Source organism: Pristis pectinata, chromosome 13 (genome assembly GCF_009764475.1).
Source record: "Pristis pectinata isolate sPriPec2 chromosome 13, sPriPec2.1.pri, whole genome shotgun sequence".
Taxonomy (NCBI): Eukaryota; Metazoa; Chordata; class Chondrichthyes; order Rhinopristiformes; family Pristidae; genus Pristis; species Pristis pectinata.
This window is the reverse complement of record NC_067417.1, coordinates 6,215,406-6,227,747: the sequence shown is the minus strand read 5'-3', so window position 1 is coordinate 6,227,747 and position 12,342 is coordinate 6,215,406.

Sequence of the window (12,342 nt, the reverse complement as noted above, 5' to 3'; positions counted from 1 at the left end):
CTTGTATGATGAGATGGACTCTTGATCTCACAATCTACCTTGTTTGACCTTACACCTTATTGTCTACCTGCAATACAATAGCTGTTACACTTTATTCTGCATTCTGTTATTGTTTTAACCTGTACTACCTCAACGAACTGTTGTAATGAATTGATCTGTACAAATGGTATGCAAGACAAGTTTTTCACTGTACCTCGGTACAAGTGACAATAATAAACCAATACCATTATTCATATGTCTATCTAAAAGCCTTTTAAACCTGACTATTGTATCTGCTTCCACCACTACCCCCAGCAGCCTATTCCAGACACCCACCACTCTGTGTAAAAAAAAACTTGCCCCACTCATCTCCTGTAAACTTTCGCTCTCACCTTAAATGCATGCCCTCTAGTATTTGACACTTCTACCCTGGGCAAAAGACTCTGGCTGTCTACTCTATCTATGCCTCTCATAATTTTAAAAACCTCTCTCAGATCTCCCCTCAGCCCCCGAGGCCCCAGAGAAAATCCAAATTTGTCCAACCTCTCCTCATGGCTCATTCCCTCTAATCCGGGCAGCATCCTGGTAAACCTCTTTTGAACCCTTTCCAAAGCCTCCGCATCCTTCCTGTAAATGAGCTGACCAGAATTGCACACAATACTCCACGTCGAGGTCCATTATGGTTAAATAGAGGTCCATTATCAGAAACCAATGAACAGTTCTTCCCAAACTATTTGTCTCCTGTCTAGAGCCAGTTGTCCAGCCGACATTTCCTTTCTCAGTATCCAGTGTCTGCACTTTTTCTTCCCCACTTTGAAACACTTCATTGCATTCACTCTGCATGAAAGTGTAAAGTGTCACACTCCTATCATATACATCCTGTGGAGATACATTATGTGATTTCAGCCTCGTTGCTATGAAAATTACTGACCCTCTTCACAAGCTGGTGCATATGTATTTTTTTTATATCGATTGTGCTAAGCAGTAAGAAAAAGCAGGGAGTGATTCTCCATTAACCATTTCAGCACAGGTTCAGTTAAGGAAAAAATGTCCAGTCTAAAAATGACATGTGAATGTGGCATACCTCAGGACTCTAGGTCAATAGAGAATTGGCTGTGTGGATCCACAACTGGCTTGCCCATAGAAGACAAAGGGTGGTGGTTGAAGGGACTTATTCGGACTGGAAGCCTGTGAGTAGTGGTGTTCCACAGGGATCTGTACTGGGACCTCTGCTGTTTGTGATGTACATAAATGACCTGGATGAGTATGTTGATGGATGGGTTGGCCAGTTTGCAGACGATACCAAGATTGGTGGAGTTGTGAACAGTGTAGAAGACTGACGATGGATACAGCGTGATACAGATCAGCTGCAGATGTGGGCAGAGAAATGGCAGATGAAGTTTAACCCAGATAAATGTGAGGTGTTACACTTTGGTAGGACGAATGTCAAGAGGCAGTACACTCTTAAGGATAAGACCCTTAACAGTGTTGAAGAGCAGAGAGACTTTGGGGTGCAAGTCCATGACTCATTGAAAGTGGCTACACAGGTAGACAGGGTGGTTAAGAAGGCTAATGGAATGCTTGCATTTATTAATCGGGATATTGAGTATAAGAGTCAAGAAGTTATGATGCATCTCTATAGAACTCTGGTTAGGCTACATTTAGAGTATTGCATGCAATTCTGGTCACCTCACTATAGGAAGGATGTCGAGGCTTTTAGAGAGGGTGCAGAGGAGTTTTACTAGGATGTTGCCTGAATTAGAGGGCATGTGCTATCAGGAGAGGCTGGACAAACTTGGGCTCTTTTCTCTGGAGCGGCGGAGGCTGAGGGATGATCTGTTGGAAGTGTATAAAATTATGAGGGGCATAGATAGGGTGGACAAGCAATATCTTTTGCCCATTATTGAGCGATCCAATACCAGAGAGCATGCATTTAAGGTGAGAGGAGGTAGGTTCAGAAGAGACGTGAGGGGTACGTTTTTTACTGAGAGAGTGGTGGATGCCTGGAATGCTTTGCTTGATAGGGTGGTGGAGGCAAATTCATTGGGGGCTTTTAAGAGGGGCTTGGATGGGCACATGAATGAGATAGAAATGGAGGGATATGGGCTTTCTGTAGGTCAGAGGGATTAGCTATGTCAACACAACATCGTGTGCTGTACTGTTCTATGTTCTATGTTAGAACTACCATCTCTTACTTCAGACTGGGCTAAGCACAAGAACATACGAAGTAGCAGCAACATTTGGCACATAAGTGTGGGCAATGAACTGGGTGGAAATGTCAAATACTAGAGGGCATAGCTTGAAGGTGAAAGTTTAAAGCAGATTTATGATGCAAGTTTTTTTTTGTACATCGAGAATGGTTGGTGTTTGGAATATGCTTTCAGGGGAAGTGGTGGAAGCAGATACGACAGCAATGTTTAAGGCATTTGGACAGGTGCATGAACAGGGAATGGAGGATAGGGACAATGTACCAGGCAGATGGGATTAGTGTGGATTGGCGTCATGGTTGACACAGACACCATGGGACGAAGGCCCTGTTCCTGTGCTGTACTGTTCCATCCAAAATACTGGAGGAACTCAACAGGTCAGGCAGCATCGACAGAGGGAAATGGACAGTAAAAGTTATGGATCGAAACCCTTCATCAGTCCAGATGAAAGGTTTCAACTCCAAACGTTGACCGTCCATTTCCCTCCACAGATGCTGCCTGACCTCTTGAGTTCCTCCAGCATTTTGTGTGTTGCTCCAGATTGCAGCATCTGCAGTCTCCTGTGTCTCTATATTGTTTAATGTTCTATGTTCCACGGGAGAAGGTTCATATGGAGGACAAATGGAACGTTCTGAGGCTCTGCAAGGCATGGTATAACCATGTATTCCAGCTGAGATGAATGGCCCCTTTCCATGCTGTAGGACTGACGGAATTGATCCTTTCCACCAACGAATATCTTGAACAAAGGAAAGATGTAGAATCCCTTAAACAACACTTTCACAAGTGACAAACACAAGATGCTGGAGGAACTCAACGGGTCAGGCAGCATCTATGGAGGGAAATGAACAGTCGACGTTTTGGGCTATGACCCCTCATCAGGACAGATTTAAAACACAGAGGTATATAGAAATGTCTTCTCACAGAGGGTGGTGAGTCTTTGGAATTCTGGTTCTTAAATTCTGAATTTTGGAGAGTTGCAGAGGGTGGATCATTGGAAGTATTTAAAGTGGAGGTAGATATAATTTTGGGATCAGGGGATTGAGGACAGAGGGGATCTGACGCAGAGAAGGAAGTGAGTCCAGCATAGATCAACTATGATCATCTTGAATGGTGGAGAAGGCTTGAGGAGCTCTTATTTTCTTGTTTTCTTGTGACTGTTCATCTATACAATTATTGAGATAGATATTTTTGTTCGCTATTGCTTCACGAACCAATATGTCCTTCTTGTGTAGGGACTAAAATATTCCTTCCTTCATTGGTCAATTTGAATGTTTAGGAATGCAAGAAGTTGCAGAGAGTAGTGGACTCATCCCACTACATCACGGGCACATCCCTCCCCACCATCAGAAGTATCCACATTAGGAGCTGTCTCAAGAAAGCAACATCCATCATCAAAGATCCCCACCATCCGGGCCATGCCATCTTCTCGCAGCTACCGTCAGACAAGAGGTTCAGAAGCCTGAAGTCCCCCACCACAAGGTTCAAGGACAGCTTCTTCCCTGCACAACTCAAATCACGACCTCATATAGCAACACCATGACGACTTTGCACTGCTATGGACTTTGTTTCTTTTTGTTCTAATTGTGTTCTTTCTTGTAAAAATTGTGTATAATTTATGTTTAATTTATGTTTTTCTTGTGAATGCTGCTTATCTGATGCTATGTGCCTGTGATGCTGCTGCAAGTAAGTTTTTCATTGCACCTGTGCACACATGGACTTGTGCGTGTGACAATAGACTCGACTTTGAAAGAAGGACTAGAATTTTGATTGCCTATTTGATTCCATTCCTGATATTCAATTCCAAAAATGTCAATGCGACAAGATATTGGCAGGAAAGTGAAAAGGACACCAATGAAGGACTAAGTACAAAGACAAGCTTCTACTATTTGAGGGTCCCAGTATCTGCTGCAAGTTGTGGATAAGTGCCTGGGTAGGCATACATATACTGAGATGGTTAATCCAAAGTGCGATTTCAAATCCCATCACAGTAGGAGGGGAGGTTAAATTCAAGTTAGTAAATACGTGAGTTAATTAAATACATTTGGAATAAAGCTAGCAGAGTAACTGTGAAACTACCGAGCTGCAAAATCCCACCTGCTTCACCAACAGGAACCTGCTGTCCCCACCTGGTCCAGTCTATATGTGACTCCTGACCCACTATTGGTGTTGACTCTCAATGACCATCTGAAGTGACCCAGTTTAGGAGCCATTTAGATAGGGGCAGTAATCCTAGTTTTGCCACTGATATTCACATCCTTTTAAGGAATAAAATAAAAATACCTTAATTAAAGGTAATTATTTTCTAAATATACAAGTTTCCACACTTACTTTCAGAGTTGGCTTCAGCATTCATTTATCCTCTGCAATAGAGTACAGGGCACCCAGTGAGACTCATGTAGAAGTCAAAGAACAGATGGGATTGATGGTCATTTTCTTGGATATTTTCTCCCCCTCTATTTCTCTTCAGACTTGTCTGAAATCAATAACTCCAGGCTGTCCAAAGGTTAAAGTTTAGTTGTCAGTTATGACTTGCTCTAGAACTCAATATGTGATGTGTCATAAAGTCATACAGCACAGAAACAGTCCCTTCAGCCCACAGTATCCATATTGCCCATTGTACCTACACTAATCCCATTTACCCACATTAGGTCTGTAGCATTCTGTGCCTTGTCTAGATGTTTCTTAAATGTTGTGAGACTATCTACCTCCACTACTCCTTCAGTTAAGCATTCCAGACACCCTCTCAGATCCTAAACCTTCTACTTCTCACCTTGAACTTTTGTCTTTAACACCTTGATCATGGGAAAAAGACTTTTTTTTAGAAACCATCAACCTTTTCTATCCCCTTCATAATTTTATACATCTCTAACAGGTCCCCCTCCTCCTTTCAGCCTGGTATGGAGGCTCCAATGCATAGGGTCACAAGAGGCTGCAGAGGGTTGTAGACTCAGCCATCCATCATGGGCACCACCCTTCCCGCCAGCAAGTAGATCTTCAAGAGGCGGTACCTCAAGAAGGTGGCATCCATCACTAAGGACCCTCTCCACCCGGGACATGCCTTCTTCTCGCCGAACTCTAATTAACCAATTCCAGACTTCTACAGATGTACTGTTGAAAGTATCCTGATTGGTTGCATCATGGTCTGGTACGGCAATTCGAATGCGCAGGAATGTAAGAAGCTGCAGAGTGTAATGGACTCTGCCCAATACATCACAGGCAAATCACTCCCCACCATCAGTAGTATCTACAGGAGGTGCTGCCTCAAAAAGGCAACATCCATCATCAAAGATCATCCGGGCCGTGCCATCTTTTCACAACTACCATCGGACAGGAAGTACAGAAGACTGAAGTCCCACACGACCAGGTTCAAGAACAGCATCATATGAGCAGCATTCGCAAGAAAAACATAAATGAAACATGAATTATTCACATTTTTTACAAGAAAGAACACAATTAGAACAAAAAAAGAGTCCATTTTAGTGCAAAGTGATCAAAGTGGTCATAGTGTTACTAAACTGTAGTGATTAGGTTTCTGCTGGTTGATTCAAGAACTAGCTGAATACTGTATATTACTGATTCTCTTCAACCATTCGGTTCTTGTACTGAGGTACAGTGAAAAATTTTGTTTTGCACGCCATCTAGACAGATCATTTCATCAGTACATTGAGGTAGTACAAGGGAAAAACAATAACAGAATGCAGAATAAAGTGTAACAGCTACAGAGAAAGTGCAGTGCAGGCAGACAATAAGGTGAAAGTCATAACGAGATAGATTGTGAGGTCAAGAATTCATCCATCTTATTGTGCAAGAGGTCCATTCGATAAACTTATAACATTGGGATAGAATCTGTCTTTAAACCCGGTGGTACATGCTTTCGGGCTTTCATATCTTCTGTCCAATGGGAGGGGTGATAAGAGGGAATGACTGGGGTTGGGGGGGGAGGTCTTTGATTATGTTGGCTGCCTTACTGAGGCAGTGAGAGGTGTAGACAGGTTGATAATCCATCTTAGCTCCATTTTCCTGCACTATCCCCATATCCTTTGATTCCATTAATACTCAGAAATCTGTCAATCCCTGCTTTGGAAGAATTGGTACCTCAACCTCCACAGCTCTCTGAAGTCGAGATCCCAGAGTTATAGAGTCAAACAGCATAGAAACAGGCCCTTCATCCCATCACGTCCATGCTACCACCAATATACATAAATTTGACATCAACCTTATTTTAATCTCTCCACATTCTCACGAACTCTCCCCAGATTCTACCACTATCTATTAGGAGCAATTTACAGTGACCAAATAACCCACCAACCCAGGTCTTTGCAATGGGGGAGGATACCAGAGCATGGTTCTAGGGAGAGCGTGCAAACTCCGCATGGACAGCACTCACAGTCAGGATTGAACCTGGGTTGTCGGAGCTGTGAGGCAGTGGTTGTACCAGCTGTGCCACTGTGTTTGGTTGGGGCAAAGTTAACAGTTGCCTTGCTCTTTAACAGGCCTCCCTCATTTCAACCTCTGATAACTTAAACCAAGCTAAAATTCAGACCAGATGAAGGGACTGTCCATTTCCCTCCATAGATGCTGCCTGACCTGTTGAGTTCCTCCAGCGTTTTGTGTGTTACAGCCTAAAATTCTGCCATCCAATTCCAAACTCACACCATGTTTTGTTCACTTGTTGCATGTGTGCTTCTTGACCCATTTTGGCTCAGACTCCAGTTACCTCTCAGTTTTAGAACTCTTATCCTTGTTCTCAAATCCACCTTTGATCTTACCCTCACTTGTCACCTTCTCCAGAACAGGGTGGCACATTGTTGCAGCTGTTAGAGCTGCCACGCATCTCCAATTCACTCGTTTTTATAATGTAATATGTTGCCACAGGATGTTTAACATCCGCTTGGCAAGGGACAATAGAAGGCATAGGTTTAAGGTGAGAGGGGGGAGATTTAGAACATAGAACGCTACAGCACAGAACAGGCCCTTCGGCCCACAATGTTGTGCCGACATAGCTATTCCCTCCTATCAACAGAATGCCCATATCCCTCTATTTTCCTCTCATTCATGTGCCCATCCAAGCCCCTCTTAAAAACCCCCAAAGAATTTGCCTCCACCACCCTATCAGGCAACGCATTCCAGACATCCACCACTCTCTCAGTTAAAAACACTCCTCACGTCTGTTCTGAACCTACCCCCTCTCACCTTAAATTTAGTAGGAACCTGAGGGGCAGCTTTTTCACCAGAGGGTGGTCAGTATGTGGAACGAGCTACCAGAGGAAGTGGCTGAGGCAGGTACATTAACAACATTTAAAAGGCACTTGGACAGGTACATGGATAGGAAAGATTTAGAGGGATATGGGCCAATGGGACCAGCTTAGATAGTAATTCTGGTCATCATGGACAAGTTGGGCCGAAGGGCCTGTTTCCATGCTGTATGACTCCATAAGTAGATGAGGCCTAGGCTGGTGGAGCTGCTGCCTCACACAAGTTACTCAGGTTCGATCCTGTCCTCTAATGCCGTCTACGTGGCGTTTGTACGTTCTCCTCGCGACCGCCTGAGTTTCCTCTGTGTTCCTCCCACATCCCAAAGATGTGTGGGTTGGCAGCTTAGTTGGCCGCTGTAAATTGCCCCTAGTGTGCAGTGGAATCTGGGAGGAATTGATGGGAATGTAGGGAGAATCAAAGGAAATCAATGTAGGGTTGGTGTAAATGGATGGTTGATGGTTAGCACAGACTCAGCGGGCTGAAGTGCCTATTTCCGTGCTGTGTGACGCATATTTTTTCTGTTAAAACACTCCCCAAGGGCTAGCTTGTTAACAACCACTTGGTCATTTCTCCTAACATCTCTAATGCAGTTCAGACCAAATTCTGTTGATAACTCTCCTGTGAAAGGCTTTGGCATATTTTACTACATTGAAGGTGCAATACGAATGCAGTTGCTGTTGTTGTTGTGTAAGCCATTCACAGGCAGACTGGCAGTGAAGGTTTTACACTTGTGTGATATTATCCATGGGGTTAAGGTGGTTCAGTGTTGAAGAGTGTGGGAAGAAGTTATTCAAGATTGCTATGTCTGACCCATTTGTAGGTTAGGAAGAAGGTACATGGGCTGAAGAATAGAAATGAGATTCCTACAAGTTGTCTGACTCTACTAGTCAATACTTAAAGTTCACCGCAGTGTCATTTATTTCATCTGGTGCTCCTGGTGTGGCCTCCTGTACATCGGTGAGATCCGACGCAGATTGGGTGACCACTTCGTCGAGCACCTTCACTCCGTCCGCCGCAACAGCCAGGACCTCCCGGTGACCGCCCACCTCAATTCCACATCCCACTCCCACACTGACATGTCTATCCATGGCCTTCTCTACTGCCATGTTGAGGCCAGACGCAGGTTGGAGGAACAACACCTCATATTCCACCTTGCGGGTGTCTCCAACCTGAAGGCCTTAACATCGATTTCTCAATTTCTCGAACTTCCAGTAACCCCATTCCTTCTTTTCCTTCCCCCCCCCCACTCCTTTGTCTTTCCTTATTCCTGTAACTCCCTTCCCCCGCCTTGATGACCTGCCCATCTCCTCTCCTCCCCTCCCCCATCCTTTATTCCATGGTCCACTGCCCTCTCCTACCAGATTCCTTCTTCTTCAGCCCTTTGCCTCTTCTATCTATCACCTCGCAGCTTATTACATCTTCCTCACCACCCCCCCCCCCCACCCACCTACCTTCCCCCTCTCACCCGGACTCACCTCTCACCTGAACTCACCTGTCCCCTGTCTGCGTGTGCTCCTCCCCCTCTCCCCACCTTCTTATTCTGACTTCTGCCCTCTTCCTTTCCAGTCCTGATGAAGGGTCTCGGCCTGAACTGTCGACTGTTTATTTCCCTCCACGGATGCTACCTGACCTGCTGAGTTCCTCCAGCACTTCTTGTGTATTGCCACAGAGTAATCAGTAGTTTAGTGTGTTGTACGTGGAACAGTTCTCAAGCAACAATCAAGAGCCCTCTGGAGAGCAAGCAGTAAACATGAGTAAAATACGCTGACATTTCCAAACCACAGTTCACCACTTCAGGTCATCTCAAAATGCTTTCAAGCCACCGAAGTGCTTATAGAAGTGTAGCTACCGATATAATGTAACAAGCCTCAGCAAACCACCGAGTGGCACAACTGGTAGTTCACCGCAACCCCAGAGACTCAGCTTCAATCCTGATCTCTGGTGCTGTCTGTGTGGAGTTTGCACATTCTCCATAGTCAGGTGGCCTTCTTCTTGGTGCTGCAGCTCCCTCCCACATTCCAAAGACGCACAGGTTGGTCAGTTAATTGTCCACAGTATCTTGCCTCTGGTGCATAAATGAGTTGTAGAATCTAGAGGAAGTTGTTGAGAATATGGTGAGAATAAAATGGGGTTAGTTTAGGATTAGCACAAATGGGTATTTGGTGGTTAGTATGAACTGTGGGCCAAAGTGGACCTGGGGCGGCATGGTATGTAGCAGTTAGAGTAACGCTATTACAGCGCCAGCGACGCAGGTTCAATTCCTGCCACTGTCTGTAAGGAGTTTGTACGTTCTCCCCGTGCCTGCGTGGGTTTCCTCCGGGTGCTCTGGTTTCCTCCCACATTCCAAAGACGTACGGGTTAGGAGCTGTGGGCGTGCTGTGTTGGCACCGGAAGCGTGGCGACACTTGCAGGCTGCCCCCCAGCACATTCTCAGTAACACAAAAAGATGCATTTCACTGTGTGTTTCGATGTACATGTGACTAATAAAGAAATATCTTATCTTATTCTATGACTATGATATCGTAGCTTTGACGAGATTGTCTGTACTTGTGACGGTGTAAGGTATAAATCCAGGACATTGGGAATAAACTATCTGTTGTCATTCACAGTCAAAGATTCTTCACAAAGCCAGCAGTGCTGGGAGGGCAGCAATACACCGAGTCCATTGGGATGGCTTTCAAGACCTTAGAATAAGACTTGAACCACCATTTCTCATGCAGAACATAGAACATAGAACGGTACAGCACAGAACAGGCCCTTTGGCCCACAATGTTGTGCCAACATAGCTAATCCCTTCTTCCTACAGAATGCCCATAGCCCTCCATTTTCCTCTCGTTCATGTGCCCATCCAAGCCTCTCTTAAAAGCCCCCAAATCAATTGCCTCCACCACCTTATCAGGCAACACATTCCAGGCATCCACCCCTCGTGTGTGTTCTGAACCTACCCCCTCTCCCCTTAAGTGCTTGCCCTCTGGTATTGGATCGCTCAATAATGGGAAACATGTTATTGCTTGTCCACCCTATCTATGCCTCCCATAGTTTTATACACTTCCAACAGATCACCCCTCAGCCTCCACTGCTCCAGAGAAAAGAGCCCAAGTTTGTCCAGCCTCTCCTGATAGCACATGCCCTCTAATCCAGGCAGCATCCCAGTAAACCTCCTCTGCACCCTCTCTAAAGCAGAAAAGGTGCAACCTACAGACCCCCAACTGACTCTGAAGAGATGAAGAAAATGAAGGGTAAAGGATGGGTCATATTTGATCCTGAGGGACAGGCGAAGAAGAAAAGTAAAGAGACAACACTAGTTGAAAGAATGAAGGAAGGTGAGAGATCATTGCATTTTGAAGATGAATGATTTCAGGCACGTCAAAGGTTCCAGGAGAGCGAGTCTTGGGAACAGTTTGTTCTACATTGTACACACAGTGTCGGCATTGAATAGTCTAAAATTAGTTATAACACAAAGCAGAATTGCAGAGTGTTGAGAGCACCATTCAGTTCCTTAAGCTCATACCAGTGGCCACGCTCTTTGATTCTCCTCCCAATCTCGTCCTATCAGAAAATCCTTTTATTCCTTTCCTCCTTGTGTGTCTGCTTATCATCCCCTGAAATGCAACTCACCTGACATGGACCAAACCACTCCCTGTGGAAGGGAGTTCCATATTCTCGTTACACACAATATCAGGAAGCTTCTTCTGAACACACGGTTTGTTTTGAACAAACTATTTTCTAGTTATGAACACGGAGCAGTACAGCACAGGAACAGACCCTTCGGCCCACAATATCTGTGCCGACCATAATGCCAATCCCATCTGCCTGCACGTGGCCTGTATCCCTCCATTCCCTGTCCGTCTAATCACCTCTTAAATGCCATTACAGCCTCTTAAATACAGGTTAGGAGCTGTGGGCATGCTCTGTTGGTGCCGGAAGAGTGGCGACAATTGCGGGCTGCCCTCAGAACATTCTCAAGTAACGCAAAGAGATGAATTTCACTGTGTGTTTCGACGTACATGTGACTAATAAATAAATATCAATATCATTATTGTATCTGCTTCCACCACCTCCCCTGACAGCATGTTTCAGACACCTACCATGATGTAAGAAATCGTCCTTCCCCCTCTCACCCTAAAGCTGTGCCTTCAAATATTTGACATTTCCACCCTCGGAATATGGCTACCTACCTCATATATGCCTCTCATAATTTTATATACTTCGTGACCCCAAACTCTTTCTCCACAGATGCAAACATCTGTACATCTATGCCTTTAATTAGGCAGGGTCTGAACTTTAGAGAAAACAGCTTCAGAAAACAAACTCAGATCTTTCATATCTCAGTTCTGGCATCATCCTTATAGATCTGGCATTATCGTTTTTATCTCCGGTCCAAAAATATGGAGGTGATAACTATTGACTGAACAAGGTTCCTTACAAGTTTTACAGAACCTTTGCCCCTTTGAATCCAACTACAAGTGAAATCAAAGCGAAAATGCTGGCATCACTCAGTAGGTTAGGCAGCATCTGTGGAGACGGGAACAAAGTTAACACTTGAGGATGACCTTTCGTCAAGATTCCTTTCGAAAAAAAGTACCTAAGGCATTTTGCTTTGGGACTCTAAAAAAATCTGTTTATGTTTTGTATAGTACAGTTAACCACTGACACTAGTTCTGCAGACATGAGTAAATAAATAGTCTCCACCCTGTCCTGACAATCCATTTGTTCTTTCAATCGCCCTCCCACTTCTCTACAGCTTGAAAGAACACTTGATTTCTCACTTTTCCTGGTTCTGATCAAAGGTCATTGATCAGGAGGGATTTTTTTTTCTTTCCTCGGGTGCAACCTGACCTGCAGAGTACTTCAAAGATTTTTGGCCTTTATTTCAGATTTCCGGCATCTGCAGTTTATA